The sequence below is a fragment of the Bufo gargarizans genome, chromosome 2 (genome assembly GCF_014858855.1).
Source record: "Bufo gargarizans isolate SCDJY-AF-19 chromosome 2, ASM1485885v1, whole genome shotgun sequence".
Taxonomy (NCBI): domain Eukaryota; kingdom Metazoa; phylum Chordata; class Amphibia; order Anura; family Bufonidae; genus Bufo; species Bufo gargarizans.
The window spans coordinates 517,495,572-517,522,626 of NC_058081.1; the positions used below are offsets into that span (position 1 = coordinate 517,495,572).

The following is a 27,055-nucleotide window of genomic DNA, read 5'->3' on the forward strand; positions in this document are numbered from 1 at the left end:
AAAACGGAACACATACCGAAATGCATCCGTATGTCTTCCGTATCCGTTCCCTTTTTGCGGAACCATCTATTGAAAATGTTATGCCCAGCCCAATTCTTTCTATGTAATTACTGTATACTGTATATGCCATACAGAAAAACGGAACGGAAACGGAAAAAACGGATCCATGAAAAACGGACCGCAAAACACTGAAACAGTCTTATGGTCGTGTGAAAAAGGCCTATATAAAATGTAATAGCATTGGACCTGCTTCTGCTTATAATATAAGGGGGATTTATATAATAATAATAATAATAAAGGCATCCTTTCTCTTTCCAACAGCTAACCGCACACCTGTGGGCGGAGCCCGGCTATAGTTCTTGCTCCCCCATTGGTCCTTTCAACCTCGGTCAGGTGCCCGCCCTATTAGCTCTATTATATTTTTCACACTCCATTTCAACCTATTGCTTTACGGTGTGGAGCGTACCATCTAAGCAACTTGTAGGGGAGGTCTGTTTTTCTTTTGTTTGGTTAAGCTACTTTAGGATAATGACTAATGCGCCGCGATCGCTATTTAATTAAACGCTACATTTAGAAGGATGCGTTTCTCCAGGCAGTGTGTTATTATTTTTTTCAGGCGCCGTCCGTCCCCTCTTCGCCGCTAAGTGGTTGGCTCCGGTGGGCGGGGTTAGCGCTTAGTTCTGCGGGCTCTGCTGCTGGTACGATGTTGCTGCGGGGAATTGTCCGGAGAACTCGACTCGTGGAGCAGCCGTAGCTCTGTGAGCGCACACTGCCGGGTGGGGCCGACACTTCCCGGGGATGCGGCTCGGAGGTAAGACACCTCGTTGTGGCCGCATTGCCCATGTGATAACGAGTTTCTGGTTGTGACATCATGTTTAACCCCTTCTCTCCCATAAGGGACCGGCCACGTTCCTTCTGATTGTTGCCTGGCAGCAGTATTGCTGATCCTGCCCCGCTCACTTTCTCTTAGCAGTGTCCCAGAGGTCGTTGCTTCAGCCCTGGCACTGCAGGGGTTAATCCCTGGGTGTCACACTTGTGTGTGATGGAACGTGCTGGTCTACGGTGGGCACTCTCCCTCCACCTCTGCTACCTGGTGACCTTGGGAGGGATGGAGGGTGTCAGCTCAGTCTTCACCTCTCTGCTGTAGGACAACAACTCCCAGCATACCTTGACAGTTAGGGTTCTACCAGATTGGTTGTGTAATTTTAGAGGGCTGTAGAGTGTCAGCTCTTGCGATCACATACACTGCTTCTGGCTGTGACACCTGCTCACGTAGGACTTGACAGCCGTCATGTGATCTGCGGAGCTCACCGCTGAGGAACCGTTCAGGAACCTGAAGAGTTTTTGCGTGCCATCATTAGTGGCTCCCGAATCTGGTAACGAGGAACCGGTAACCGTGTTTGCGGAGGACGCCGTGTTCTGTCATGGGTACATCCTCCTCCATAGGGTCATTAATCTCCTTCCATGACTCATGGTGGGATACACCTGTATTATAGGGCTAGGGCTAGGGCAAGGGGCCCCCCCCCCCCGTGTCTCTGAGCTGAAGAGCTGACGGTTCATCAGACGTCTTGAGTCTGACTAATGGGCAGTCTGTGGTCTTGGACGATGTGATTTGTAAGTGCAGCTTGTTATATATTATTCATGTCTCTTCCCTGGACCAACGGCTGCAGCACTTATGGTCCGCCAGGGTCTGTGATTCATGGCTCTTCCTGCCCTGGCACCCGGGTGGCACTTGGCCTTGAGGCGGCAGATTCCTCCTGTCACCGGGCTATTTTTAACCCCACCATGCACCCGGTACCTTGGCACCAGTTCAGCTGTGGAAGGGAAGGAGAGCTGTCTCTGTTTACCAGCGAAGTTCTGCTTTGCTCTGGGAACGGTCGTCATTCTCTCATTATAAGACACCGTAACTGGCTTTGTGTGTGGTACAATGCCAGGATAAAGAGCACACAGAGGCCTATTGAACCCGTGAATTTACACCTGCGCTCACAGAAGTCGCCCTGGGGAGGCCCAAGAATTCAGGGAGGTCCGGAGGCCGCATCAACACGTAGGTTGCAGCAGCCCATAGGTGACCCATTCGCTGGCATTGTACTGCAAGAAGCTGGCGGAGCGTTGACCTCGGTAGAGTGAGAGCTGCCCTCTCATACGGCTTGCACATAACCGTATGTATTTTGCGGTCCTCAAAAAATACGGATGTCCGTGTGCATTCTGTATTTTACAGAACAGAACAGTTGGCCCCTAATAGAACAGTCCTATCCTTGTCTGACTTCCTTTTTTTTTTTTGCGGACCCATTGAAATGATGGTTCCTCATACTGTCTGAAAAAAACAGAACAGACACAGAAAGAAAATAAGTTTGTGTGCATGAGCCCTAAGTCTTATCACGTGACCTGCATATAAAATGCTGTGACATGGCTACAAATTCTAATTCTGGTGAAGACGGCGAATACTAATGACCTTACAGGTTCCTCAGGCGCTTGTAGTCCTGCTGTTATGTGGTGATAAGGGGATAGAGTTGTCATTCAGGTGTCTGGGAAAGAAGGGTGATTTATCCCGTATTTAAAGGGGTTGTCCACGTTTAGAAAAATTTCTACTGCCCTCCAAAAATAGCACCTCCTCTGTCCATGGGTTATGTCTGGTATTGCAGCTCGGCTTCATTGGAGTCAAGCGGCGCTGCAGTACCACACACAACCTTTTGGAGGAGGGTGGTGCTGTTTTTGGAAGACAGAAGCCATGTTTTCCTGATCCTGGACAACCCTCATCATTTGTCATTGAGCCATCTTTTAGTTCTGTCATTCCAGGCCTGTTCGTGTAGACTCGAGGCAGCCTTGTCATTCAGGAGCACGGGAAAGCTGGGTGGGACGTGTACATTCAGTTGTCGCTCAGCTTTTCTCTCCATTTGTTTTCAGTACTATTTGCTTCCTCTCCTTATTTTCGGAGGCTAGAGCTGAAATTCCCCCCCCCCCCGATCCTCCGCCGTTTATTCTGCTTTCTCCTGTTTGTTTGTTCTTTAAAAAGCTTTTTGTGGTTTTATGGTTGAACAATCTTGGGCCGTAATGAGATGTTCTGCGCTGTCATGTGACCCTCTGTGTACCGGCAGAGAGCAGCACCGAGGCCGAAGAGGCGCATTACTAAGGACAACCCCCCCAAATCTGTCCTTGAGTTGTCCTTATCCATCAAGCTCTGCAGATCTTTCTTTTTCCCGGAAAGCTGAGTTGCTCTTGTTTCAGCTGCAGGTGTCACCCAGCTTTCCTGAGTCCAGAATAGCAACTATGCTTATTGGAGAAAAGGCTAGGCAACCATCCTAAGAATGCAGCGTGGCAGCCATATTGACTTATCAGTTGTCACCCAGCTTTGCCAGAGGTTGACATAACACAGACATGGCTGAAGAGCAGTGAACAGATGACGGCAGATTATATGGGATTTATGTAATTCTCTTTGCCCTTTTCATGGCGTGTAATATAGGACGTGTCGCCCTGACACTTTGTTGCTAGAATATCTGTGCTTCATTCAGATGCAGTTGTCAGAGGTAGTTTTATCCCTGTTTTATAGATTTTGATCAGCGGTTCATGTCCCTCACACACCAGGCTTTTCCTTAGAAATAAGTAAACAGTTGTCACAGCCCCGCCCCTGGCGCAGTCACTGACATCTCCTTCATGTAGTATAACCCTGCAGGCTATCATCTACGGTATGTTATCTGCCATTTTCTTTTGACTGTAGGACAGGCGAATACCATCTGTAGTCCCCTGTTATCAGGAATCTCAGGCTGGGAAGAGCCTGCCAGTAGTGTTCTGTAATGAGATGAGTGACAAGTGTAGAAACGACCCTGTCCCCCATGACTACTACTTTGTCGCATATCGACCTCCACGCACATTTACATCATAAATCTGGCTGATCAGCCAAACATCTTATGCTTTTGAAATGGCCCTTTTTTAAAGGGGTTCTATATCCCTGGGAACCTTTTTCTGCAGCGTGGCCTGCCCCCGGGCTAGGATTCATACTTGTCTGATCCTTGCCGCTGGCTTCTGGCTCTATCTCTCCCTTGGGTGTCTCGGGTCTCTCTCTGCATCAACATCTGGTTTGATAGAGGTCATGTGGTGGCTGCAGCTAATGACTGGCTGCAGTGGTGACGTGTCACCGGGTCGCATGACACATGAGTGACACGTCCCCACTACTGCCACGTGACCCACATCAAACTAAATATTGACACGGGAAGACCCGAGACCTGCAGTGTCCGAGAGGGAACTATGGAGCCGGATCCTAGCTACAAGGATCGGGTAAATATGATTCCCATCCTGGGGGGGGGGGGGGGGGGGGGTCTGCAGAAAAGGTCCCCATCGGTGAACAATTCCTTAAGGCCCTGACAGTCTATGTATTTAAAGGGGAACTTCATTTTACTTGCTTCCAATAGTGTTGCATTTGTAGGGATTCTTGGTGTTGTTTTTAGATGGCTCCTCCCAAACTTTTGGAAGAAGTTAGTCATATGCCACCGTCCTTCTGCGGAGCAGAAGTCCAAAAATAACCCCCCCTTCCCCTGGCCTGCTTGGTTGGAAGATTACTGTGATGCCTGGCATCGAAAACCCTCCCCAGCCACAGTGATGAGCAGGCCCCATGAGATCTAAAATGAGTGACACCCGATCATTTGAAGAGTCCACTGTGCCAAAACTTTCTCTGACCCAATGAATAGACAGCTCAAGAATGGTCACGGCCCCCTACATGGTTAGGGTGACACCAGCACCCTGCAGCTCCCAGATCTGGGTCACTACTGCACGGGTGTGTAATGTGTATGGAGGATCTGTGACACCCAGTAACCTTATATCCCTGACCCCGCTATGGGGTAGGGTGGTGCTCAGGGCTCATCACTCACCCACACCCCAGAGGATAGAGTGACTGCTGGAGTTGTCGCTCTGTCTTTTCTGACTCCTGATGGCCATTTACTATTCTGTAATTGCCTTGTTACAGAATTAGGCCTCATGCACACGACCGTTTTTCGGGTACGCATCCGAGCCGCAGTTTTTGCGGCTCTGGTGCGGCCCCATTTACTTCAATGGGGCTGCAAAAGATGTGGACAGCACTCCGTTTTGCGGACAAGAGTAGGCATTTCTACAATGGGCCGCCTGTTCCGCAAATCGCGGAAGGCACACTTGCAGCTTCCGTTTTTTGGCGGATCTGCGGTTTGCGGACCACAAAAAACGGAACGGTCATGTGCATGAGGCCTTAACCTTTTTAGGAGCCTGGGAAAGCAAGGTGGCAACCCATGCAGAAGTCATAATTTTGGTCATATAAGTTGTCACCCATCTTTCTCAGGTACAGATATAGTGAGATAATTTGTGATATCTGTACCTGGGAAAGCTGGGTAATCCCATGTACGCCCACTGTTGCACCTACCAATAATCAGAGATTGTTACACTGTATAACTAGATAGACTTTTCTGTTCAGAAGTCTGGGAAAGCTGGGTGACAACCATTAAAGAGGTTATCCACACTATAAAACCTGCCCGGTCACCACCTGATCCCCGCACGGGCAGCGCTGCATCTCCCCATCTCGTGGATCAAAACATCCAGCGAGGGGGCGGGGGCAGCCAATAGCAGGCCATGAATGGGACGAGCCTCCCTAGCGGCCTACTATTGGTTGCTCCCCCCGTCGGGGATCAGGAGCGACGCAGGTGCCAGGGAACAGGGAAAGTATAATCTATATCAGGGGCCCAGGGATTGGGGGGCATGTTTTATAGTTTGGATGACCCCTTTAAGCGATTACATCTCATGCTTCAGTTGTCGCCCAACTTTCCTAGATTCCTCAACGGCTATGGTGTATTTAGATAAATGCTGGTTTGCAGATTTGCTGTTCAGGAGTCTAGGTGACAACAATGAGGCCTTCACTACAGCACCTCCAGCTTTCCCAGACTCCTGCCCAGTTAGGTAGTTTCATAGGATGTACCGCTGTATAATTGGACCGGCTAACCATTCAGGAACTCGGGAAAGCTGAATGACCTTCCCTGTCGGACCAGTGATGAGGTTTTCATCTCCCGCCATGCTCGTATTCTCTCTGTGAGTCTGTGTGAAGTATTAAATGACTCATTAGGTATTTACTATAAATCTCGACGCCTCTTACGTTTTGTTTTTTCTTCTTATCGTTATAAATGATGTCGTTGGACTTTTTGCAGTTTCTCTACTGGCAGGACGTGGGATGCCTGAGCTATTTGTTGGCTTTGCCGTATCGTTATGACTTTTATAACTAGGACATGAACTGATATTACCTATCCCGTTTTAGATTAATATCGCATCACAGGACGCGCCCATTTGGCATGACTTATTATTATTATTATTATTATTATTATTATTATTATTATTATAATAATTTTTTTTTTTTTTTTTTATAATGCTCCTAAATATACCTCTATATGACCTATAAAAGAAGCAGTCAGCCGGCTGGAAAATGGTTTGTCAAATACACCCTTTTCCCCTCTGTGAACCCTTTCAACTGATTAGATCACATGACACTTCCTCAGGGGTGGGGTTTGAGTTCAGTTTTTAAATCCTATTGGTTGGCCTATTTTCTAGTTCATCAAGGATTTGATTGAGACTAGAAAAAAAATCATCATATACAATTGAAGGAACCGTACTGGGTCGACATATGTCAGGGTTTCTGGTCTGACTCTTAAAATGACGAGACTAAGAACATTCCCACTATTCGCCATCCTGTGACATTCGAGTTGCTGTGCACAATACTTCTCTTCCAATCATGGATGACCTGTGTCTTGAGGAACAGAGTTGTAGGTCATATACCCAGATTCCATTGTTTTGTGGATCATGTGAGAATCTGACTGAAGGTGATATTAAGAACAAAGTTGCCGGGGGGGGGTGTTTGCCTTCTGCTATCTCGCTAGATTAAAGCCGTGAATTCACGTTCGCTATTCAAAAGTGGCACCGTCAACCTGAGAACACCTACTGCTTGTCAGGACCAAAAGTGACGTCTTGAATTTAACTCTTCTCCTTTTTACATTTCTCATTGAAAACATAGAGGAAGCAATAGTATGGCGCCGCCTAGTGGCACATTATTACAATAAAATATTATTAAATGGGTTAGATGCTCTTGCGTTAAGGGAATTGTTGGAAAAGTAGTCTAATTTTTAGGGCTTGGAGAAGTGCGTCAGTGTCGTCCCCCTCCCCCCTCCTCCTTTTCTAGTCTCATCCTCGCTGCTGGCTGTGCTCATTAATTCACACGGAATCTGATTAAATGACTGCAAGAATGAAAAGATTCCATAAATAATTGATTCCGCTAAATGCAACTCTTTTCCTGTCTTGTACCATTCTGTCCGTATTGAGATGCCGCTTTATCTACAGAGTGAATTACGTTGGCGCTCTACATTTTGCTGCCGTTTTGTTTGGGGTTATGACGTTAGTTGTTGTTGTTGTAGTGCCTGTAAATTTTGTCACCCAGCTTTCCACAGAGTCTGAATGGTCCATTAACCTGTTTTCGATCCGCGGTGCCAGTCTTCTCTGTAGTATTTGAATTTTATTAGTGAACCAGGAGCCTCAGAATGAAGTTTCCTGCCAAATAGAGCAGTGCTGAGCTGCATGGAATTGTGGGAGGACAATTTTGGTTCTCCCCCCCCCCCCCCCCCCCCCCAGTGCTCCCTCAGATTTTTGTGCGCTCTTCGGCCACTATATATATATATATATATATATATATATATATATATATATATATATATATATATATATATATATATATATATATATATAATTATTTAGTATTCCACTCTGAGCTGTAACGTTTCTCAGCTCTCTGCAGCGATTACTATGGAGCGGCAATCATCAGCCCTGCCAGACATTGCTGACGAGCACAGAGTGACGAATCAAGAAGGTAAAAGTCGCAGGGGGGTAATATCATCCCAGATATCAGTCTTCTGAGCCTCTGCCTTTTTGTATCCACACTCCTGCTCCTGCTCTGTCTACACACATCAGGGAATGGAAATTGATGATTAAAACCTCCTTAATCACTGAATAAATAGAAAAACCACATTTCTCTGAGTCTTCCAAAAACGTAATCTCCGTGACTTAAAGGATTTCAGTTTTCCTTTTTTGTCGTCCTGCTAATCCTGATGGATATTTGAATGGTACAGCAAATCTCCGCCTATTTCTAATCAGGTCGGTCACCTTCATATCGTAGGCCGCGGAATGGCAGCTTATAAGTGCGTCGACATGTTGTGGCTTCTATAGGAATGAGTGGCGCTGGGATAGCACTCCCATAAAATGCTTTGCGTCTCACCTGTATGAAACATGGCCTCAGGTCTCCCCCCACCCCATGTAATGGTAAAGGAGCTTTTATTTGATGAACAACTACAACCATACGGCTATCTATCTATCTATGTCCTTCTCAAAAAATTAGCATATTGTGATAAAGTTCATTATTTTCTGTAATGTACTGATAAACATTAGACTTTCATATATTTTAGATTCATTACACACAACTGAAGTAGTTCAAGCCTTTTATTGTTTTAATATTGATGATTTGGGCATACAGCTCATGAAAACCCAAAATTCCTAAGGTTCTCTAAACAAGCTATTAACCTAATCATCTGAATCAACTAATTAACTCTAAACACCTGCAAAAGATTCCTGAGGCTTTTAAAAACTCCCAGCCTGGTTCATTACTCAAAACCGCAATCATGGGTAAGACTGCCGACCTGACTGCTGTCCAGAAGGCCATCATTGACACCCTCAAGCAAGAGGGTAAGACACAGAAAGAAATTTCTGAACGAATAGGCTGTTCCCAGAGTGCTGTATCAAGGCACCTCAGTGGGAAGTCTGTGGGAAGGAAAAAGTGTGGCAGAAAACGCTGCACAACGAGAAGAGGTGACCGGACCCTGAGGAAGATTGTGGAGAAGGACCGATTCCAGACCTTGGGGGACCTGCGGAAGCAGTGGACTGAGTCTGGAGTAGAAACATCCAGAGCCACCGTGTACAGACGTGTGCAGAAAATGGGCTACAGGTGCCGCATTCCCCAGAAACAGCGGCAGAAGCACCTGACCTGGGCTACAGAGAAGCAGCACTGGACTGTTGCTCAGTGGTCCAAAGTACTTTTTTCGGATGAAAGCAAATTTTGCATGTCATTCGGAAATCAAGGTGCCAGAGTCTGGAGGAAGACTGGGGAGAGGGAAATGCCAAAATGCCTGAAGTCCAGTGTCAAGTACCCACAGTCAGTGATGGTCTGGGGTACCATGTCAGCTGCTGGTGTTGGTCCACTGTGTTTTATCAAGGGCAGGGTCAATGCAGCTAGCTATCAGGAGATTTTGGAGCACTTCATGCTTCCATCTGCTGAAAAGCTTTATGGAGATGAAGATTTCATTTTTCAGCACGACCTGGCACCTGCTCACAGTGCCAAACCCACTGGTAAATGGTTTACTGACCATGGTATCACTGTGCTCTATTGGCCTGCCAACTCTCCTGACCTGAACCCCATAGAGAATCTGTGGGATATTGGGAAGAGAAAGTTGAGAGACGCAAGACCCAACACTCTGGATGAGCTTAAGGCCGCAATCGAAGCATCCTGGGCCTCCATAACACCTCAGCAGTGCCACAGGCTGATTGCCTCCATGCCACGCGGCATTGAAGCAGTCATTTCTGCAAAAGGATTCCCGACCAAGTATTGAGTGCAGAACTGAACATAATTATTTGAAGGTTGACTTTTTTTGTATTAAAAACACTTTTCTTTTATTGGTCGGATGAAATATGCTAATTTTTTTAGATAGGAAATTTTGGGTTTTCATGAGCTGTATGCCAAAATCATCGATATTAAAACAATAAAAGGCTTGAACTACTTCAGTTGGTGTGTAATGAATCTAAAATATATGAAAGTCTAATGTTTATCAGTACATTACAGAAAATAATGAACTTTATCACAATATGCTAATTTTTTTTAGAAGGACCTGTATATCCACTCAAAAGAAAAATAGAACCAAGCCCTTCGTGTTACCGTTTTTGCATCAGATCACCTGTCTTACGGTTTCCTTCGTCCTATTGGTTTTGACTTGAGGACAATGCTGTATAGATGGAATGGCCTTTGGCCTTTGTCACGGTATATAAGATTTCTGCACCAGGTTTATGGTTTTGCTGCCACGTTTCAGTAACCGTTAACCTTTGTGATGTCTGTCCTGGTGACGAAGCTTGCCGACAGTGCGTATTCTCAGATGTGCAGCATCCATTGCGCGGTCCCTGCAGAGGATTGTGGGTTTGGCAGCGTTCTCCGTGTTGTTGAGGAGACAGATAATGGCTCTGTCCCTCCTCCGCTCTGTTTATTATAGTCAGGCAGCGACACGCACCGAGTGACGATGGGCTAAAAATGACTTAAATGGAAGGAGGATCACGAGACGTCTCTGCGGAGATAATTGCTGCTTCCGTGATGATGAATATTCAGGTGCAGGAAATGGGTGTGAGGGCTCCGAACCATGTGAAAGTACAACCATTACTGGGAAAGCTGGGTGACGGCCAGTATAGCTGCCCAGACTCCTGAATGTGACACCTGCCTTTTAGTGTGGAAGCATATTACTGCATAACTAGAAACATTTACCACTCGGGACCCTGGTGACAACCAATATGGACGTCATTAGTTTCAGCAGGGGTTGTCACTCAGTGATGCAGGGTTCCTGAAGGTCCCTTCTGTCTGGGTATGTGTATTGAGAACGAGCAATGTGTCAGTGCATCAGCTCACAGCTCCCCCATCAGAGCAGGCAGATGGGGGTACTGCAGTCATTGCAGTGCACTGATCCTTTTTGGACAGAGTTGCCTTATGTTCACACCCCAGTGTCACAGTGACCGCCGTTCATGGTGTGGAACGTCCCACCCTGGAATTCTGTGCTCACCCCATTCACAGCCCTTGGCTGGTTTGTTAACCCTTTCTGTGGCCATGCTCCATCCTTCATTTGAGTAGATGATTTTATTGCATAGCGGCGATCGTCGTCATTTGCAGTGACCTCATAACTGTTTCTTGGATGCATCAACGGGAAAACTGACAACCAGTATGGTATTTGTAGCTCTGCGAGGGTTGTCGCCCAACTGTCCTGTAGTCGTTGATGCCAAATCTGCCTAGTTTTGTGAAGTGTTGAATTTTCATCACATACTGGACAGCCATTTTAGGTGGGAGAAACTAAATGTCTTCTACAATTTTGGAGGAGCTGTTTTTTTTTTAAAAGTCTGGATAGGGTCTCTGCCCCCCCCCCCCCCCCATTCTTGCTGACTGTTTCCAGTAACAACAAAGTGAATTTAGTGCAGCTCTGGAGGATCAGTACAGAACAAGTAATATATGTACATAGTGGCTTTATAATGTTGAATGCAACTCTGGAGGATAAAAAAGGATGTACGGTAACTCAGGATCAGTACAGGATAAGTAATATATGTACACTGTGTCTGCACCAGCAGAATAGGGAGTACAGCTCTGGAGTATAATACAGGGTGTAACTCAGGATCAGTACAGGATAAGTAATGTATGTACACAGTGACTCCTCCAGCAGAATAGGGAGTACAGCTCTGGAGTATAATACAGGGTGTAACTCAGGATCAGTACAGGATAAGTAATGTATGTACACAGTGACTCCTCCAGCAGAATAGTGAGTGCAGTTCTGGAGTATAATACAGGATGTAACTCAGGATCAGTACAGGATAAGTAATATATGTACACTGTGTCTGCACCAGCAGAATAGTGAGTACAGCTCTGGAGTATAATACAGGGTGTAACTCAGGATCAGTACAGGATAGGTAATGTATGTACACAGTGACTTCACTTTTCTGCTGGAATATTACATAGTCCGGATTTAACACTTGATTTGCCAATATCTAAATTGTGGTTGTACAAGTCATTGGAGGGATCTGTAGAAATTGCTTGCTGTGTTCTGTTACCGTACCCAAAGGTCAGTATTGCAGGTGTGAGTTGCGCTGTCCTTGCCTCCAGTGTCCTACATGGAATCCATTGGTTTTATGATCCTAATCTTCCAACCCTGAGCCCATTCTCGCCCATAATCCCTGGCTCTTGACTATGTGATTCAGTAGCAGGTAATCTGTGTCAGATAGACACAGCGTCGCTATAGCTGCCGAGGTGATGACAGCCTGAGATTAATTATTACATCACACCTTCCCTGCCGTGCTATTAACATCTTCATTGCTGCAAAACCCTTAGTAACACCGAGAAGCATGCACGTGCTGGATTATCAGACTTTCTGAATTATTAAAATTGCATCAGGCAAAGGATTCTGAGAATTTGGATGCTCATCCTGAGCCTTGTTTCCAGAGTCTTGGTTTCTGGATTAAAGGAGTTCTGTAATATTGTATACTAAGGGTACTTTCACACTAGCGTTTTTCTTTTCCGGCACTGAGTTCCGTCAAAAGGACTCAATACCGCAAAAGAACTGATAAGGTATATCCCCATGCCGGGTGGATAAAAAGCAATGTGTTTTTTTTTTTTGTTTGTTTTTTGTTTGTTTTTTATAAATAAAGTAAAAAATCAGTTTTTTTTTTTTTTTTTTTTTTATATAAAATGCTTTTTGAGGAAAATATATTACCATCCAAAGGTTATTCCATCATGAAATAAAGATTCGTTTTTTATTTATGTAGAATTGGGCCTCATGCACACGACCGTTGTGTGCGTCCGTTCCGTCATTTGTCACAGTATAGCGGAGGTCCCATTCATTTCTATGGAGCTGTGAAAAAAAACTGATAGTCCTCCGTTTTTCTCCGCGTCCGTGATTCCAGTCCATCCAAAAAATATAACGTGTCCTATTCTTGTCAGTGGAAAATGGACCCATTCAAGTCAATGGGTCCGTCAAAAAAAAAAAAAAAGATGAATAACTGGTATTTCATCCGTGTCCCTCTTCTCTCTTTTTTTTTTTTTTTTTTTTTTTTTTTTTTTAACAAGACCTTTAGTGCAATAAAATTCTCTCAGAGCTCCTGTGCCGAATGACGGCCGGTACGGCGCAGGCGCGGGATTTGAGGCTGCAGGCAGGGCCAGCGAGAGGAGGAGAGCGCTCTCTGGCCCTGTCAATCAAGTGGAGGAGGGGGCGTTTTTTCAAACAGAGTATGCGGCGGCTACCGGCAAGTCCACCCAACTTGCTGGTAGTGAAGAAATTTACATATAGTAAAAGTGTGTTTTTTACTGTAATTACTGCACTACCTGAGGTAAGAGGGGCATATACGGAATCTGCTTGCATTAACAAATAGAAGTCAAAAACTGAAAGTTGGGGGGGTGACAGAAGCCCTTTAATATCTTTATCAGCGAAATTGCAGAAGGCCTCGCTGGTAAGGTGTGTCTTTTTGCTGATGACACAAATATTTGTAACAGGGTTGATGTTCCTGGAGGGATACACCAAATGGAAAAGGATTTGGGAAAACTAGAGGAATGGTTAAACATCTGGCAACTAAAATTTAATGTTGATAAGCACCTGGGGCGTAAAAACCCAAGAGCAGAATATTAAATCAGTGATACAGTCCTAACCTCAGTATCTGAGGAAAGGGATTTAGGGGTCATTATTTCAGAAGACTTAAAGGTAGGCAGACAATGTCACAGAGCAGCAGGAAATGCTAGCAGAATGCTTGGGTGTATAGGGAGAGGCATTACCAGTAGAAAGAGGGAGGTGCTCATGCCGCTGTACAGAGCATTAGTGAGACCTCATTTGGAGTATTGTGCTCAGTACTGGAGACCATATCTCCAGAAGGATATTGATACTTTGGAGAGAGTTCAGAGAAGAGCTACTAAACTAGTACATGGATTGCAGGATAAAACTTACCAGGAAAGATTAAAGGACCTTAACATGTATAGCTTGGAAGAAAGACGAGACAGAGGGGATATGATAGAAACATTTAAATACATAAAGGGAATCAACAAGGTAAAAAGAGAGAATATTTAAACTGCTAGGACATAGTTTTAAATTAGAGGGGTAAAGGTTTAAAAGTAATATCAGGAAGTATTACTTTACTGAGAGAGTAGTGGATGCATGGAATAGCCTTCCTGCAGAAGTGGCAGCTGCAAATACAGTGAAGGAGTTTAAGCATGCATGGGATAGGCATAAGGCTATCCTTCATATAAGATAGGGCCAGGGGCTATTCATAGTATTCAGTATACTGGGCAGACTAGATGGGCCAAATGGTTCTTATCTGCCGACACATTCTATATTTCTATGTTGGTCTCCTCGCATCGTACCAAGCACAGTGCAATCCACTGTATAGCGGCTGTGCTTGGTATTGCAGCTCAGGCCTATTCACTTCTATGGGACTGAACGTGGTGTCAGTGGCCTAGAAAGAGGCTACGGCTCTCGCCAGTGCAGCTGATTAGCGGGGTTCCTGGAAGGAACCCCCCCACGATCAGATATTGATAACCTATCCTGATACGCCATCAGTAAACTCCCGGAAAACCCCTTTAATGATCACATGACTTGGCACGCGCGTATACCATTACAGACAACCGCCTGATATTACCGCCTTCCAGGAGTTCAGGTTGCCTTTACAGTGACAATTGTTTGTATGTGAAGATAATGGCTTTATGTTGAGTCATGGAGACTATCCTGTACATCAGCAGATGATTAGATCGTGTAATGTCTGGGACCTTGGGAGCTGACGGCATTGCCGCTGCTGACACTGAACCAATTAGCCGTTGCACTTAGTAGACAGATTCCTAATTGCTTTCCCAGAATACGCTGCTCCTCTTGTGATTCAGGATTAACTCGTCTCCTCTGTTCCTATATTTATGCTGCTTGTATCCTGCTGAGATTTAATGACGGTAAAGTTGTGCAAATCCAAACTCTAGATGCCGATAGTCTAATGAAATGATTGTGTTCAGTGTGTCTCTATCTGCCACAACTGGCGCGATATGAACAATGGGGCGCTCTACAGGGCCTTCAGATGTAATGCGACATTAACAGAAGTCATAGTAAGTACCAGCATTATGTATAGATATTATATCAATTATGAGTGGTCGTCCATGCGCTAAGATCTTCTTTGCACATGTGCCAATGGTAATGCGGGAAATTTCTGGGCCAGGCATCAGAGCAGTGAGGAAGGGTGGCCCTGTTAGTCCCACTGGGAAGGGGATAGGTGAGGGTGAAGTGGTGCTCTAAGGGATTATGCCAACCCCTTGGTGCTCTGATCATCTAATTTTCGTAACTAAAAGTAAGAATTCCTCTGCAATGCTGATTGCAGATATAAAGGGCTCGTATTAGTCATGATGATCAACCTGCCAGGTACTATGCCTGTTTTAATTGGGTTGGTCATGGTGACAGATGCTCTTTAAAGAATACTTGACAACTTTCCAGACCAGTGACCTGGTAGGGGCGGATGGAGTTTACCAGTTAATTATTTTTAGGCTGAAGACAAGCCCCTTTACAACCCACCACCACTTTTACAGCAGACCTTGCCCACTTTAAGCCCCTTTTACCATAAACCCCCACTCCTTTTACTTCCGCTGTTCTGCCCCTTATATCATTTCTCCGGGAGGCTTTCTCAGTACCCAGATTTGTGAACTCTTCCCCCAACTCTAGGAGGTCCCCTGCAGTTGGTAAATTAGAGACTAGGTAGACCCTGCTCCGAGAGTGCCTAAAAACAAAACAAAAAGTGCTGGACCGCCCATTTACGGTGGAGCCTAGATAACCCTGTACATTTTTGACCCCAGCAGCCGACATTTGCAGGGACTGTCTCTGAAAATAAGGGGCAGTCACTGCTAATTCAGGACTGTAAGGAAATATGCGGAAGTTCAGGGAGAGCTGGCAACTGTCGTAAAGAGGGCCTTTCATGGGTCCAGACATTATGAAATAAGTAGCAGGTTATGTAGGGCATAGAGCAGGGATCTAAGAACACTTACTATTTTTCTGGGCGCCGCTCTAGTCGCCCGCTGTGCCCCTGTTGAATTCTCCCACCTAGTATGCTAATTAAGAGCATCGGAACAGGGAGGAGGAGACTGCCCCGTTTCTCAATGGGCGTCTCCTGCTCCCTGGCTGTAGTGCTGTCCAATCACAAAGAAGAGCGTCACAGCCAGGGAGAAGGAGACGCCCATTGAGAAACGGGGCAGTCTCCTCCTCCCTGTACTGATGCTATTCATTAGCATACCAGGTGGAAGAATTCAACAGGGCACAGCGGGCGAACGGAGGGGTGCCCAGAAAAAACAGTAAGGGCTCTTAGATCCCTGCTCTATGCCCTACATAACCTGCTACTTATTTCATATTGTCTAGACCCATGAAAGGTCCTCTTTAAAGGCCATCTGGGTGTGAATGACCAGTTGATATGAATTAATGATGGGCAACGAATGAATGAACGATGCTATATATATATATATATATATATATATATATATATATATATATATATATATATATATATATATATATATATATATATATATATATATATATATATATATATATATATAGATGACCCAGGGCTTATGGATGTGTCAAACGATATGTGAATTAATGATGGGGGGGCTATGTGTAATAAATAAAAATAAAAAATGGTGGCGTATGAATAATCTCTAATTGACCAGGGGTCTGAATGCATGGTGGATGGGAATAGGGGGTATGTGACTGAATCATGGGGTGATGTCTAAAAGGCCAAGGGCTTGAAAAAGATGCATGTTTGGGGGGCTATAGGGGAAAGATGATGGTGTATGAATGATATTATCACACGATTAATGTAAAAAATTTAAATCGGACATATGGTCCAAGACAACCTCTTTCTAACAAAGCTAAAGACAGTCCAGTACCTCACATGGGTCCTTAGATCCCCCATTCATTGCTTTAGTGGGACAACCCCTTTAATAAATAATGGGGCTGTATATAAATGACCAGGGGTGTGAATGATTGAGGGGGCGGACTGTGTGTGAAAGATCAGGTTGCGTGAATGAATGATGGGAACATGAGACTGACTGGTGCGGTGCCCGGTGTGAATAATTGAGGCGGAGCCACCAGTTTTATGTAGAAAACCGAGATGTGGTATCGGCTTCCCTACGGCTTCTGTGCAGCGCCAACTGCATAGCTTTCCTGTCTCGTCATATTCTTGACGTCACTGACACAGTTGCCGCCGGTTGGGGGCTGTCATGGCCTGTCAAGGTGTGATAGTTACCGCTCTGTTCTCCTGTTATCGCTGGAGATTTCTCCTGCTCGTTGTAACATGTTGTGTGCTGGGGAAAATGTCTTTATAATTGTTGATTTCAGCTTCAGCCCAATCTTCACTAAAAATAAGACTTTTTTTTTTTTTTTTTTTTTTTTTTTTTGAGGTGCCAACAATACGGCGGCTTCCAAAAGGCAAGTTACCCAGCTTTCCAAGAGCCACGACAAACCTGCCTTATCGGCTATATAGCTGATGTATCATTGCCTTCATTACATAACTAGAGAGGGGTGCTTTCCACCCAACTTTCCCGGAAAAAGATAGAATTACGTTTTTTTTTATTTTTTTTTTATAGAATATTGTATTGATTTCTGGAGAGACTGCATCTCCAGGCGCTGATTATGAGAAGTAGTCTTCTCTTGTTACAGGGTGGATGTTCTCTACGTTCCTTCAGTCCCGGCACGAGGGCTCAACCTCGTTTTTACAATGTCCATGCTTGTTTGTATAGGAGAGGAGCCCTTGAGTGTCTGATGGTGGTTACACAGAGCTATGTTGCACCCCTCCCCCATATGTGAAACTTGTCATTTGTCACAGGCGGGCGCGAGACTGCCACATGGCACCAAGGAAGAGTCCTACGTGGCTGCAGCTCTAAGATAATGTCAAGGCCTCTGAGATATCGGCACCAAGTAACTGCAACCTAGATGTGCATTTCACACACCACCTAGATACACAGATGAGCAGACTGTATCACTCTTGACAGGCTTAGATACGCTGTCTCAGCAGACAGTATCCCACATGATGGGCTTAGATACACTGGGTTAGTTATCAAAACTGGTGTAAGGGCTAATGCCAACATTGTCTGACCAATTTCTGTTCAATCAGACCAATAGGTGGTGTGTATAACAAAAGATCTATGTGTAAACGGCCATCTGACCAATAATTTAGTTAGAAAATGCGTCAGATTAAGGTAATCTGTTGGTGTAATACAGGCCTAAGCCTATCATATGTGATGCGGTCTGCCTAGCTGTTGTATCTAAGCCTTTCATTCACCATATTGTCTGCTGAGCTGGTGCAGCTAAGCCTACCATGTGTCAGTGTTTTCTGAGTCACTGGGGGAGATTTATCAAACTGGTGTAAAGGAAAACTGGTTTAGTTGCCCATAGCAACCAATCAGATTCCACCTTTCATTTTCCAAAGGAGCTCTGAAAAATGAAAGGTGGAATCTGGTTGCTATAGGCAACTAAGGCAGTTTCTGCTGAACCACTTTTGATAAATCTCCTCCATAGATCTGATTGGACAGATATTGGTCAAATAATCTGTTGGTGTAATACAGGCCTTAGATACTGTGGCTCAGCAGACAGGATAAGGGTCCATTCACACGTCTGCAATTCTGTTCCTCATTTTGCGGAACGGAATTGCGGACCCATTCGTTTCTATGGGGCCGCACGATGTGCTGCTCGGATCCGGAATTGCGGATCTGCACTTCCGGGTCTGCAATTCCGTTCCCGTAAAAAAAAAAAAAAAAGTCCTATTCTTGTTCGCAATTGCGGACAAGATTAGGCATTTTCTATTAAGTGTCGGTGATGTGCAGTCCACAAAATGCGGAATGCACATCGCTGATGTCCGTGTTGGCAGATCCGCAAAATACACGGATGTGTGAATGATCCCTTATTCACTGTAGTCTTAGGGTACTTTCACACTGCCGTTTCTGGGTCCGCTTGTGAGATCAGTTTCAGGGCTCTCTCAAGCGGCCCATAACGGATCAGTTCAGCCCCAATGCATTCTGAATGGATAAGGATCCGTTCAGAATGCATCAGTTTGGCTCCGTTGCGCCTGTATTCCGCTCTGGAGGCAGACACCAAAACGCAGCTTCCAGCGTTTTGATGTCCGCCTGACGATACAGAGGCAAACGGATCCGTCCCGACTTACAATGTAAGTCAATGGGGACGGATCCGTTTTCACTGACACGATATGGTGCAATTGAAAACTGATCCGTCCCCCATTGACTTTCAATGTAAGTCCAGACGGATCCGTTTTGACTTAGACTTTTTTTTTTAAAGAATAATGCAAACGGATCCGTTGTGAACGGATACAATCGTTTGCATTATCGGTGCAGATCCAAGACGGATCCGCACCGAACGCAGGTGTGAAAGTAGCCTTAGATACATCAATTAGGCAAACGGAATCCCGCACGAAAGGCGCAGATACAGCTGCACAGCAGACAGTATACCTTATGATGGGCTTAGATACACCAGCTCAGCAGACAATATACCACCGGATGTAGCTTGAATACATAGCTCAGCAGATTCTATCCCACCTGATAGGATTAGATACACTGGCTCAGCAGACAGAATCGCACATGGTAGGCCCACTATATATCTGAATGGCCTGGTGCTATGAGATGTGGTCTATCTACGCCACGCTGATTTTTGCGTTGTTACATATGTAAGAATTTTTTTGCACTGGGATCTGGAATGTCTTGTGGCCGCTGCTGGGAGCATCTCCTTAGGCGTGCACTGGTCTCGGGTGGTCCATATGTAGCTTTATTTCTGTGGTGCTGTGTCATGGTGCTGGATTTATGCAGATCTGCAGCCTCCTTGCAGGGTGCTGATTACCGCACTGGACCCCCCCCCCCCCACCACAATTCTTTGCGCCATTGGATAGTGGCCGCAATGCTATCTATTCCTGCAGCTGTTGCCGCTCTTTGTGAGTTAACAGAGACAAGGTGTCCATCTTATATTGAAGGGAGATGGGGGGGGGGGGGGGGGGGTCTGTACTCTACGCTGCTGTATATTATAAGTGTGCCCTACTGCGTATTGTCGGCTCGTTCAAGTAACGTACCTTTCTTGTGCTTCTGCCAGGGAGGTGACATGCATCGGCCCAAATTTGGCGACAGTCGGTTCCCATTGTTTAAACAGGATGGAGGCCACACTAATCATGTCAGTTGAGCATTAGGGTCCATTCACACGTCCGTATGTGTTTTGCGGATCCGTAAAACACCGGCATTGTGCGGTCTGCATAGAATAGGACATGTTTTATTTTTTTGTAGATCCTGAAGTGCCGATCCGCAAATGCGGATGCGGACAGCATATTCCGGCTACATTGAAAATGAATAGGTCCGCACCTGTTCCGCAAAATTGCGGAACGGATGCGGATGTGTGAATGGACCCTTAACCCTTTCAGTTGCCAATTGGCTGTAATATATCAGTGTCTAATAACTGAGCCTCCAGACTGGAGAGTCGCCCTGTCACCCTTTCATCATATGTAGGATCAGCATGATGGAATCGTCTTCTCGCTGTCGGACCATTTGTAATTCCCCCCTGTAGTTTGGCATATTCTCCCATCCCAGCCGTGGAATGTTCTCCTGGTCTGGATTGCACTACAGTGTCCTCGCCCTCTCGCCTCCTCTGCGAATGTCCAGGGTGTTGAGTTTGCAATATGTTTCTGGACTGAGGCTTCAAAAAAATGTAGAAAATGTGACATGAGCCCCAGCTCTGTAGTAATTTCCTGTGATATGTATGCAAGCTGACATATTTACTGCTGTCACCAGATGTACACAGGATTTAGGGGCCCCTAATGGTAGAAACACGTGGCCTTTGACATGGTGGGAAGTAGACTGCTGTATCTAAGCCTATCCTAGATCTAAGGCCTGACGACCGTATATATTTTGCGTGCATTCTATATTTTGCGGAACAGAACAGTTGGCCCCTAATAGAACAGTACTATCTTTGTCCCTAATGCGGACAATAATAGGACATGATCTATTCTTTTGCGGAATGGACATACGGAAACGGAATGCACACGGAGTAACTTAGCTTTTTTTTTTTTTTTCAGACCCATTGAAATGAATAGTTCGGCATACAGTCTGCAAAAAATTGGAATGGACATGGAAAGAAAATACGTTTGTGTGCATGAGCCCTAAGGTTTTCATGTGTACTATAGTCTACTACTTAGCCACGGTATCTATCTATCCTGTGTGATACTTTTTCATGACCTGCTGTATCTAAGCATGTCATGTTTGATACCATCTACCTAGTATCTAAGGCTACTTTCACACTTGCGGCAGTGTGATCCGGAGGGCAGTTCTGTTGTCGGAAGTGCCCGCCAGATCCGCGGATTTTGATGTGACTGAAAGCATTTGAGAGACTGATCTGGATGCGGATCCGTCTCACAAACGCATTGCAAGAACGGATCCGTCTCTCCGCTTGTTATTTTGAATGCCGGATCCGGCACTGATACATTCCTATTGCATTCAGGCAAGTCTTCATTTTTTTTTCCGCCGGAGATAAAACCGTATCATGCTGCGGTTTTATCTCTTGCCTGATCAGTCAAAACGACTGAACTGAAGACATACTGATGCATCCCGAACGGATTACTGTCCATTTAGAATGCATGTGACGGAACTCTATGCCGGAAAAGAAAAACGCAAGTGTGACAGTACCCTAAGGCCTCTTTCACACTTGCGTTGTCCGGATCCGGCGTGTACTCCACTTGCCGGAATTACACGCCGGATCTGGAAAAACGCAAGTGTACTGAAAGAATTTGAAGACTGATCCGTCTTCAAAATGCGTTCAGTGTTACTATGGCAGCCAGGACGATATTAAAGTCCTGGTTGCCATAGTAGTAGTGGGGAGCGGGGGAGCAGCATACTTACAGTCCGTGCGGCTCCCGGGGCGCTCCAGAGTGACGTCAGAGCGCCCCATGCGATCACGTGATCCATGCGCTTGGGGCGCCCTGACGTCACTCTGGAGCGCCCCGGGAGCCGCACGGACGGTAAGTATACTGCTCCCCACTACACTTTACCATGGCTGCCAGGACTTTAGCGTCCCGGCAGCCATGGTAACCATTGAGAAAAAGCTAAACGACGGATCCGGCAATGCGCCGAAACGATGTTTAGCTTAAGGCCAGATCCGGATCAATGCCTTTCAATGGGCATTTATTCCGGATCCGGCCTTGCGGCAAGTCTTCAGGATTTTTGGCCGGAGCAAAAAGCGCAGCATGCTGCGGTATTTTCTCCGGCCAAAAAACGTTCCGGTCCGAAACTGAAGACATCCTGATGCATCCTGAACGGATTTCACTCCATTCAGAATGCATTAGGATAAAACTGATCAGGATTCTTCTGGCATAGAGCCCCGACGACGGAACTCTATGCCGGAAGAAAAGAACGCAGGTGTGAAAGAGCCCTAAGCCTATTGTGTGTGATACTGTCTGCTGAGTTGCTGTAGCTGATTTTATCATGTGTGATACTGACTGCTGAGGTGTGTATCTAATCCTGTCTTGTGTGAATCTATCATGTGCGATACTCTCTCCTGAGCTATTGTATGTGATACTACTGAGTTGCTGTATCTATGCCAATCATCGGTGATACCATCCAGTGATGTATCTAAGCCTCTCAAGTGATCCTGTCCTCATGACCGTTGTGGAGCAGTCTTTATAGATGTAGTTAATTTGATTATATGACTGAGCAGGTTATAATTACTGTGGATTACTACTCGTAATTCTCATGGCCGGGGTGTAGAGTCGCACATATATTGCCATACAACTTTCCTTGTTATAGTCTACTGTCCTTTTGGGCGCCATTACGTTCCGTCATTTGACGGAAACGCCACTTTCCTCATGTTCACATCTCTATTTATCTCCATGGTTCTGTTCCGTTTTAGGAGTAGAAAAATGAACAGGGCCTAATCTGTAATGAGCATTTTTCTCCCCCTCTACTGCCTTGTCACCCACCTTACTAGTGACCCTGAATGCCATGTACGTTGGTATTATATGGCGTTAAGTCCCCACTGCTCCCTGTCTGCTGTTTCTCCACCATTGTGTCAGTTACCACTCTAGTTCTGACATTTTAGCACCCTGGATATGTTTCCACGCTGTCAGGATAGTGGCCATGTTATACTGTGAAAACACATGTAAGAGGGAGGGGGGGGTCAGGCTCAGGAATTTACTAGTCAGCGGCCTGAGGCTTTATTTGAGCTGCTCGTCCTGTGTTACAAGGCTGCAGATATCCCTGTGCCCCCATAATTCCATGCTAGGCAGCACTCCCTCTAATTGCCATTAGCTCTGATCATCCTGAGCTTTCTGGTTCATGAACACCTCTGCACTGTGACAGTCCCTTTTATGGAGATTCTTCTCACACAGACCACATTCTTTATTATTGTGTGGTTTTTATTGCTTTGCCGATGATGTTTGAGGAGATCTGTAAATGTCTTCATGTGATAAGCGTGTTTGCTGAAGACTCATAAATGTCACCTCGGCTTCTTCCTGTGTACAGGGTGTTGCATACCTGTCACATTTCACACGTCTTGGGTGAAACTCCTTTCTCAGATGTGCCTTTGGTGGCTATGAAGCCCCCTGCTCTTGTCATCTAGCGCGCTCAGATCCCTGATGGGTCTGCTCAGTCATGTAGTAACGGTAAGTGTTTCCCAGTAAATTATGATTTTCGGTGTACATGCCCTTTAAGAGGACATCTGATTGAACGTTGAGTTCATAGCTGTTCTGCACTGCAGTTGTGGCGCCTGTAAAACTGCTCTTCACTATCCTTTTTTATTTTTTAACAATTCTTGCTTAATCTGGATATTATCCAGGGATTTTTGGATAGTGTTAGATGAATTCTTGTTTGCGCTGAGTTTATTTGTGGCTGATACTGATGTGACGTGAGTTGTAATCTGCATCTTGAGCTGTACTACAATAAAAAATGTTTTTACATATAATATCAAAGGTCTGAGTTTTATATCAGTATCGCATAGTAGGGTAAGGTGTTTGGACATAAATATATTATTATATTCAGTGATGTCAGTAACAGGGGGCGGGGCTGTGACAACCTCTCAGACATGATATAGAGGCTGGTTGTCAGCAGTAATAGATGGAATAGCTGTTACTGTAGTATAAGGTGTGGATCTCATGTCTGATCACAATGTAATTATATTACTATTATATTCAGTGATGTCAGTAACAGGGGGCGGGGCTGTGACAACCTCTCAGACATGATATAGAGGCTGGTTGTCAGCAGTAATGGAATAGCTGTTACTGTAGTATAAGGTGTGTGGATCTCATGTCTGATCACAGTGTAACTATATTACTATTATATTCAGTGATGTCAGTAACAGGGGGCGGGGCTGTGACAACCTCTCAGACATGATATAGAGGCTGGTTGTCAGCAGTAATAGATGGAATAGCTGTAACTGTAGTATAAGGTGTGTGGATCTCATGTCTGATCACAGTGTAATTATATTACTATTATATTCAGTGATGTCAGTAACAGGGGGCAGGGCTGTGACAACCTCTCAGACAGGATATACAGGCTGGTTGTCAGCAGTAATAGATGGTGTAATGGATCTCCTAGGCACCCCGACCGGGTACCTCTGTCGATAGATGCTCCTAGTGCTTTCCGAGGACTCCAAGCACTCCACTTGACACCGTACGCACTGCAGACCCCACGAACCGCCGCAGCTTGGTTGGGGTCTCACCGTCCTCCACCCACGCTGGACCCTAGACCGGGCTTCAGCTTCCAGTGGGTGAACCTCTCCTACATCCATAGAGCAGGAACCATGAACAAGCTCTTACAAGAGCTAATACTCAGGGGAGTATTGTGATATAGCAATCCCCAAGAGTGTAGTTATCCCATTCCCCAAACATGAGCCAAAACTTCATGAAGGTATAAAAGCAGCCTCTTTATTTTAACACACACGCATTTTATACACATCTTCCAACAAGGTTACCACCCACAGGGTTTTGTAAAAACAGCCAATAACCACGTACAATACACTCAGACACTCCCACACAAAATCCTCCCCTCTGCCCGTGATTGCATCAACCCAGTGTAAGGTAATTCTATCATCGCAGGCAGGCGAATACACAATATCCTCTGTCCTGGAGACAACCGAGAAGTAATTCAATTATCTCTCAGGACAAAGGACATCGCCAATACACAGAGAGAGACAATGGAACAGACCTCATTACTCAACGTATACAATGTCCCACCCTTTTCAATACACATAGACATTTACCTTCCCAAAATGGCACGAATTAGACCAGGGGTTCAAGTTAGTCCAAGTCCTTTGTGAACAAAAAAGGCCTGGCTGATGAGAGGGCCCATAATCCTGGGGCAGGAGGCTAGAAGCCAGGCCCCTCCAAAACCCAGTGGCGAGGTTGGTTTCGCCACAGATGGAATAATGTTACTGTAGTATAAGGTGTGTGGATCTCATGTCTGATCACAGTGTAATTATATTACTATTAGACTCCATTCACACACCCGCAACTCCATTCCGTATTTTGCGGAACGGAATTGCGGACCCATACATTTCTATGGGGCCGCACGTTGGGTCCACAATTCCAATCCTGAAAAAAATAGAACATGTCCTATTCTCTTAGTGCCGGCAATGTGCGGTCCGCAAAATGCGGAATGCACATTGCCGCTGTCCGTGTTTTGTGGATCCGCAAAACACACACGAATGTGTGAATGGACCCTTTTATTCAGTGATGTCAATAAGAAGGGCTGGTCACTGTGATCTTGCCATTCATTGTATTTAAAGGTTCCGTCATCAGTGTGTGCTGGTGACAGGGGAGATTGTGCTGTGATGAGGTGCCATTCACTGACTTATGAAATAACCGGATGTCTCATCAAACGTTGATTTAAAGCTTTCAGCGCATAGAGAAAGCTGCTGTTTGAAGTGTCTCCCCATGCTGTGACATGTATCTAGTGACACCATGTTCTGCTGGGCTAGAACAAAGAGGCGGCTTCTGCCCACTCCTAAAACAGGAAAAGTATCAAGCATGTTCAGAGCGGAGAAAAGAGACAATCACAAAGCGGAAGTAATCTGGCACCGATCCCTAGAGGAGGCATCCTAGATCTATAAAGGAGAACAAAAGCGCAGCTCCACCACCGATAATGACACCCGATTGTTCCAGACTCTCAAACATTTGTACCCTAAATGTCTCTGACATAAAGCTTTAGATTAAACGTTCTTTCCAGGACAGACTTTATCCTGAGCTCAGTCTCGCCCCCCCTATTGAGTAATTTACTGTGTATGAGCTGCCAAGAGGAGTGATGAGGACAAGTGATAACTGCTGTGAGCTAGTTGCAGCTATTCAGGCCTTACTCTAACAGTTTAAACTGTAATACCGACCCCAGTTTACGAGTGTATAACTGCTATAATGCTGTCTCCTGTGCATCATTCAAAGTTGTTGCTTGCTCACTTGATTTTATGGCACAGTCTGGGGTCACGTGTCTAATTTCCACACAGGGAAGCTCAGATTTTCAAAAGGTGGGTGTCTGTAATAAAGTGGCCATTCAGTGTACTATAATACTGCTATAATAGTTTTACCACAGCTGGAGTGCCGGAGGTTAGCCGTCACAGCCCTATTGCAACCTGCCTTATCAGAGCGCATGCCCTAGAAGTGGACGACTCTGGTCACCATCCTGACCCTCTTATGCCTCTAATCAGTCCCTAACCAGATAGAAGAATGGTCCTGGACAACCTCCACAGGAAAGGACAGAGGTGATGACATGATGGGTAAAATTACAGTTCCAGCACATAGTTATGCAGGTTCATCATGGATCTAAGGGCCCTTTCACACTTGCGTTGTCTGGATCCGGCATAGAGTTCCGTCGTCGGGGCTCTATGCCGGAAGAATCCTGATCAGTTTTATCCTAATGCATTCTGAATGGAGTAAATTCCGTTCAGGATGTCTTCAGTTCCGGAACGGAACGTTTTTTGGCTGGAGAAAATACCGCAGCATGCTGCGCTTTTTGCCCCGGCCAAAAATCCTGAAGACTTGCCGCAAGGCCGGATCCAGAATTAATGCCCATTGAAAGGCATTGATCCGGATTCGGCCTTAAGCTAAACGTCGTTTCGGCGCATTGCCGGATGCGACGTTTAGCTTTTTTAGAGTGGTTACCATGGCTGCCGGGACGCTAAAGTCCTGGCAGCCATGGTAAAGTGTAGTGGGGAGCAGCATACTTACCGTCCGTGCGGCT

The 27,055-nt window shown here is 45.6% G+C and overlaps 1 protein-coding gene across 10 annotated transcripts in view; it reads left to right on the plus strand.

Moving 5' to 3' along the window:
- The first annotated feature begins 667 nt into the window (after window positions 1-667).
- The window catches only part of MICAL3 (microtubule associated monooxygenase, calponin and LIM domain containing 3), a 136,898-nt gene continuing 110,510 nt past the window's right edge, over window positions 668-27,055 (plus strand). For all 10 annotated transcript variants that reach the window (XM_044281342.1, XM_044281345.1, XM_044281343.1 and 7 more), the window contains exon 1: window positions 668-811. The gene's annotated coding sequence lies outside the window, so the exon portion shown is untranslated. The remainder of the gene's footprint in view (window positions 812-27,055) is intronic.